Genomic DNA, 7,190 nt, shown 5'->3' with positions numbered 1-7,190 from the left:
CCATCACATGGCTTACAGCTCAAAGAGTACTAGTGCCATCTTCCTCATGTTAGCCTAATATTCAAAGGAGCCTTGACATTTAATTTGGGCATTCACACATAAAGGTTAATGGCTTGGAATGACCCATTAGCGCTTTGGGCAGTCCAAGAAAACCATAATACCATCAGCCAGAAATTGGCTGGTGAAAACTTGAATAAAGCCTGTTTTATCAGACTGTTAGTTCATGTATTTTCACTGCATTGAAGAAGTAATATTGAAAGCATGTATGCATTTCTGGGTAATATAGCAGCTGTAGAAATAGTGTGTAGAGTTGCTGTGCAGTAGTGTAGAGTTGTAATATGTTTAATAGTAACCTCTAATAGTCCTCTCATTAGAATAGGCATCAGAGACCAATTAAAATGCAGGAAAAAGTTCCTCTAAAGAATAAAAACTTCATACCATGGGTCAAATTACTTCAACATTGTCTTATATATTCACATCAAAAATTAACAGCTTACCATGAAGCACGGCTGCCATTAGCATGAAATTTGGCATGCTTGATCTTTAGGTGGACGTTCATTGTAATGGTTCATTTGAAGGATCTCATTAAAAAAACATGGCCTCTCCAGCTATAAAAAAAGCTGTAAATGCTTGAGGACAAAAGGACAGTCAGGCCACCCTGTGCAGCAGCAAGGCTTCCAGGGTTACTTTCACATCAAACTGAGCAGCTTGTGTACTGCTGGACAGTGATGAGTGGCTTGAAGTGATGCATTGTTTTAGTGTGCCTAGCCATGTGATGTATCTCCCACTCTGAGAGAGACAAGGTTGCTTTCACTCCTGATTCAGTGCCCTTGGACTTTACACTGTTTGTGTTATTACATTTGTAAAGTTTATTTCTTTGGAGGGTTTATCTCTCTCTCTTGTTAAATTCATATTATTCTGCATTGCTATCTGATTAATATTTGTAAAAGACTAATCCTTGGATGATTATGGGTATCACACTATGCTGCACCTCACTCATGTCTTTAGTGCATAACTCATGTCTTGCTTTTATAGAGGTGATATCATATTTTCCCACTATGACACTTCTTGCCTCCATTAGCAGTAATGTACAGATTTCTGCCTGTAACCCGCACTGAAAACGGTGTGGGAGCGGCAAATGAACTTGCTCGTTCTGGCACAGCGTTTCCAAGGCAGCGAACATGTGGAGTTTCTACCTGCTGCCTCGTGGGTGTGTTGCTTCATAGGCGATTCTCATCTAAGCTCTCTACCCAATAATGACGGACGGTGGGCGTTTGAATAACGACGGCTGTGGATTCACTTACTGCTACATCCATAGTTCATCGTTAACGGCCATTAACAGAGCCAACCTGCCAGCTCCTCAGCGCGGTACCTCAGCACGGATTGATATATGCCAGACATTGCCAGCTTGTAACGAGCTCTTAGCATGTGAAAAATCAAGGCTGCTCATCACTGTCGCATGAATGTAAATCTTCTTCATTACAATGCTCCATGTTCAGCCACTTGGTGACTGAGCCATGTGATAGCGTGACTCCTGCTCACTCTGCATGACAAGACCAAAGTGAATGGCACTTCATTTCCTGCCATCAGTGTTACTCTATGGCCCTGTTTCCTCTCTCTTTGCACCTGACAGGCTCGCCCCCCAGGCTGCCTGGCATGAGAAAGCCTATATCTAACGCACGTATTAGGCTCAATGTGCAAAGGCAAGTAGTGCATTTGTGAATGATGGAAACCAAAGGGGACATAAGAATTCTGACTATAATCAGATACATTTCAAAGGCAGATTCTTTTTAAATGAGCATGCAGGATTCTGGAGATATTACATTTTTCAAGTTTCTAATAACAGATTGGATACATAACTGATTGAATGGGCGTGTCATATTTTATTTGTTCATACTAAAACATTTTTACAATGGCTAGTATTGACTTCGAAATTATTTGTCTCATGTTTATGGTAAATGTATTTTAGGTGAGCCAATAAATAACAAGGTAAGGTGTCATGTCTTCCACAATGCAACACTCTACAGAATACAATACCCATAAACATATTGTTCATTCTCAATCCCCTGATTATTAGTAATACCTGTGTCTCGTTTCCCCTTGTGTGTTTCCCTATATGAGCCCGTAGTGTTCATTCAGTTATTGCGAAGTCACATTTGCCTAGCCATCCGGTTCTGAGCAGTTGTCTTAGTTATGTTTTACTCTATCTTCCTGGTTGTTTTGACTTCTTATGCTCATTTTCTTGGATTTTGCTCTCTTGCCTGCCCCTGTATTGGTTGTTGTATATTTGACTACTGATATTTGTTTTGTGGTTGTTGTGTGACTACATCTTTTGAATATCCATGAACATTTAAACCAATTCTGTTTTCCTGCAATCGATTCTGACTCTGTGCCATGAAACCTGACATAAGGAAGATAAATAAGAAATAATCAAGAAGGATTTAAAGTAAGAAGCATGTAAATTTTGTGTTGGTAAGAATAGAAAATACAATGCCTGTTCAGAACAATGCAAACAGCCTCTGGAATTTGGAGAAGCAATAAAGAGTTGAACTGCCTTAGGGCCAAAGCATTTCACCTCACATTATTTCATTTTCCACCCAGCTGTTCAAACTGTCTCTTCATCCAAACAGACGTATATAGATAAATCACCCGCGTTCCTCCCACATGGTCATGCAGTTCTCTGCAGATGTCTGTGGTTTTTAATAAGTCACATCACTGCAGTGACACTATGTGAGGAGTGTGGGTGAATGGTAGATTTGCACGCATTGCCTTAAAGTACCCTGCTAGCTCTGTGTTTGTGTTATGGAACATGGGAAACTATGAACCGAAAGGTCAAGGGTTCATGGCTACATTCTTGCTAATGTGTAGAGAGGCAGGGGATGGCGTAGTGACACTGTCCTACACTCTTCAGGCATCAGGTTGTATCTCCATTACTCTGTTTGTTGCCTAACTACACCAATATACTTTCTTTTCAAGTACTGCAATGAATAAACAATGAGGGAGCAGATTGATAAAAAGTAATGTCATTGTTTTATGGGTTTGGGGGTACACTGGGAACTCGCACCCAAGAGAGTCATTTTATCTGAGGTTGCCTCTGTCATGCTCTTTGTATATTATACTGTTCTAGGACACTTAAATGCTTATCAAGCTATGTAAATGACAAATACGCCCTAGTTAAAGTTCAGAGCTGGTCTGAGATTCTCTTATTTAAGTAAAATTACTGTATTGTCAAGATAAGTAGACATGTTTCAGTTTGTGTGTATTAGGGGAATATCCCTTCTTACTTGTTAGAAGCAGAGTTGCTTGGGAACTAGTACATGAGTGTAAGGAATGTCTTCTCATTGCGATTTCCCCACTCCCAACCCTGAAATGGATGGTAAGACAAAAAAAAAAATCCCTGTTAATCTGTGAGAAAGAAAAATATTCACTTGTATGAAGGTCTTGTAAATTCTAATTATGCTAGCACCCTTATGCTAAAGCTAATATAGGATTAAAAATGAAGAAATGGAAATGAGGTTCATATGGGAGAAAGAGATTGAACCTGATGATGCTTGGCTTTTGTGGTTATGCATACATTAAGTGCATTTCCTGTCTTGTGGCTTGCCAGAGATGGTAGTTTATGAAAAGCAAAATAAATGTAATATAAATGTATAATGTTTTTTGAGGGTACTTTGTAATCTGTATGGAACTGTGAACTCAGTTCTGAGTAAAAGGAATAACAGGGATCTGGTATACACTGTACCCTAATGGACACATTTATACACAAGTCCAATTTCAGACCAGTTATAATAATTCTCTCAGCTCCCAGAGCCATGCTGTGTTTGAACTTTTCATATGCTTTTATATCTCATGATCTCTCATGCTGTGTGTATAGACTCATAGGAGGTAAACACACAATCACACAAGCATTTTATCAGTCATAGAACCAAATGCACAAATGCACATTCACATATGTACACATATCACGTAATGCTGATGATTGTGTTTGCATTAATTATGCATACAGTCACAACAGTGGCAGTTTTCTCCACACCTAACTAGTACCTTTTCTCCCTAAACCAAGGAACAGTGTGACTTGATTTCCCATGAGTGCTGTAATGTCTTAGCCTGCCTGCTTGCAGAAAAAAGCTCCAGGAAGAAAAGGTTATTTCACACATTAAAAAAAAAAAACTTTCAGTGAATAGAAACCATTATTAAAATGGATGACAATTTTGAAACCATAATTATGATTCTGTGTTTAAATAGTACATGCAGTATGTAACTGCTGTCCCTTGTACCACCCACCCCTCACACACTAAATGACTGGCACTAATGTATTTCATTGCAGAAATAGTAGGCTATTTCCTCTCAGTGCAATGTCCAAAAAGAGTGCAGCCATACTTGATTTCAACATATAGAAGCACTTAGATCTTTAGAGTCATTCTGTATGGGTTGGGATGGGGCAAGCGGTTTAGATAGGGTGTTTGCAATAGTGCACCGGACCCTCATATCTACTCCCTTTGTTGCTGCTATCACTTTAGAGATAAGTGATTCTCCTTAAACTACTTATTAGCTGACAGGGAGAAATGCATTTAATGAACTACACCTCCCGCCACTTGTTTCCTTGATGTTTTAATACCACCTCTGAAGTCGTAATCTCAAAGACAGGTGTGAGGAGCAGGAAGCCCTTAAGTACATTTAGCCTTGTGTGTAGATTCCATCTTAAGTGCTCTGTTGTGAATGTGTGGGCATCTGTGTGTACCTGTTTCTTAGTAGGTGGATCTGAGTTTCTGTGTATGTTAGTGGTAACATCAATGCTCTCCTGTTGACTCCACAGCCTAAATACTTTGCGTGTCAGTAGTTGTTGCAGGCAAAAACATGTGGTAAAGTAATGATAGGAAAAGGTTTCCCTGACATTAAAGTCCAGTCCTAGATTAAGAAATGGGGAAGCCCTTTAAGGTGCAGCTGTTCCAGAAACAATCAGATCTGAGTTTGCCCTGTTGTTTTTTCAAATATGTCTCTTGCTATATTACTGACATTGGAAGATAACAAGAAGTTCCAGCCTGTGTCCGCCAATACAGCAGACAGCTGACTTTCCCAAGGCTGTCCTCCTCGGAAAGCTACATAAGCCGATCACGACGACTGCGCACCTCCAGCCACGCTATGCTTTTCCAGACGGCTCAGTAACACTGTTACTGAGAAGAGAGAGAGAGAGAGAAAATCTCTCTCTCTCTCTCTCTGTCTCTCTCTCTCTCTGTCTCTCTCTCTCTCTCTCTCTCTCTCTCTCTCTCTCTCTCTCTCTATATATATATATATATATATATATATATATAGTAAAGTAGGCCACTTTCCCTTCATCGCTTACATGCGCGAAACGTGGTCTCCCGCCATGTACGCCTTAAATGTTATGTAAACATCGCTCGCGTTATGTAAGCTTTCGAAGAAACGGCAAGGCGAGATGGCACAGTACTTGCGCAGAAACCTTAATCGCAACTCCACCTATATCGCTGCATAGCGTGGCTTTCCTAAAGCCTCGGGTTCAGCAATACAAAGCCGTGTGGACGGCTTCCAGCGCAAACACGCTGCTATACATCCCAGCCCGAAGAAACGATGCCATATGGAAAGGAGGAGGATGTGAAGGCTCTTGTATGAGCTGCATGTGAGTAACCCACATCGCCTAGGTACAGCTCTTCAATGTCACCCAAGAATGATCGAACTATTTGCATTCATACATGACGCATCGTGGCTGCGATGCGAAGACAATGGCCGCATAGGTTTCAGTGGGTCGCATTTATTCTAATCTGGCAGTGGCTTTATTATGTTTGTACAGCAAGAATGACCGAATACATGAAGTATTTTGTCGTACGTTTTCTACAGTAAACGTGGATTCTTTTACAGTTATAGAGCATGCATTTGACAAACTGAGTACAATTAAATTATTGGTGTTAAATAACTATAATTCCCCGACTTAATTCTAAATGTTATAGCTGTTTAATTATTATTATTATTATTATTATTATTATTATTATTAATAATAATTATTATTATTATTATTTATTTATTTACAAATGATGTTTTTGATATCCACTAAACCTTTAACATCAACCCCAAATGACCATTTTATATTTAAATGTATACATGATGTATACATATCATTTGAAAAGATAACTGAAGACAATTTATTGCTCTCACTATTTCTAAGACAGTCAAACTCACATGTACTAGTTACTCCTGTTTAACAGGATTAAGAAGACATTTTTATATTGGTATCTGGGGTCAAATAAACACTCTGCTATTGATCTGCATGTATCTTGTCATAGTAGAAGTGGATTTTAGAGAGGCAGTGCTGGTGTTTCATATCCAGATTAGCTTTATCACTAACCCCAGGAGAGAGAAAGCCTCTCAGGAGAGAGAAAGCACATATTCTTCACTGAGACACACAGACCTTGTCACTGACCTCAAGTGGCTAAAGGCTATGGGTATTTGGAACATGGTCATGGAAAATGTGATTTATGAAGTGTTTTCTTCTTTAGGCTGCCCCCCCCCGCCCCCCTACAAACCCTCTCTCTCTCTCTCTCTCTCTCTCTGTGTGTGTGTGTGTGTGTATGTGTGTACATATTCATGCATATGAGCATCAGATTAAAAAAAACAACCTATTTTTAGATGCATAGTTATAGTTTGTATACACAATATGGCTAGATTTGCAGGGCACACTCCAATGTTTGGCCTAGTCATCCGACAGAAGAATGTCACTGAGATTCTCTCAGGAAATAATATGATGTTGGATAAAAGAACGACACCTCAGGACACAATTAGATCACTGGACCTGTCTGTAAATTCTAGCCACAAGGAAAGGTCAATCGATACATTACGTGTTCAGGGAGAAAAGAAAAAAAGGTCAATATACATGCAGCCCAAAACAGAAATATGGGATTTCTGGCACTGTAGCATGCCATCAGAATGCCAAGGAGTGAAACACATGATTTTCTCTGTATATAAACATGATGTGGGAGTGAGGTGGGGATGGTCCAGTCTATATGTAACATGTCTTCAGCATAATTTTAGATTTGGTCTAATGATGTCTCACTTTACAGTTCTTTATTCTTTAAAAGCAATAACACTATGAATAAGAAAAGTAAATCGCAACAATAACCCTATTAATTGTTTTCAAAATTTACTAGTGCAGGAATATTGAATATTAACATGATTAC

The sequence above is a fragment of the Electrophorus electricus genome, chromosome 14 (assembly GCF_041902795.1).
Source record: "Electrophorus electricus isolate QZ-2024a chromosome 14, ASM4190279v1, whole genome shotgun sequence".
Taxonomy (NCBI): Eukaryota; Metazoa; Chordata; class Actinopteri; order Gymnotiformes; family Gymnotidae; genus Electrophorus; species Electrophorus electricus.
This window is presented reverse-complemented; position numbering follows the sequence as displayed.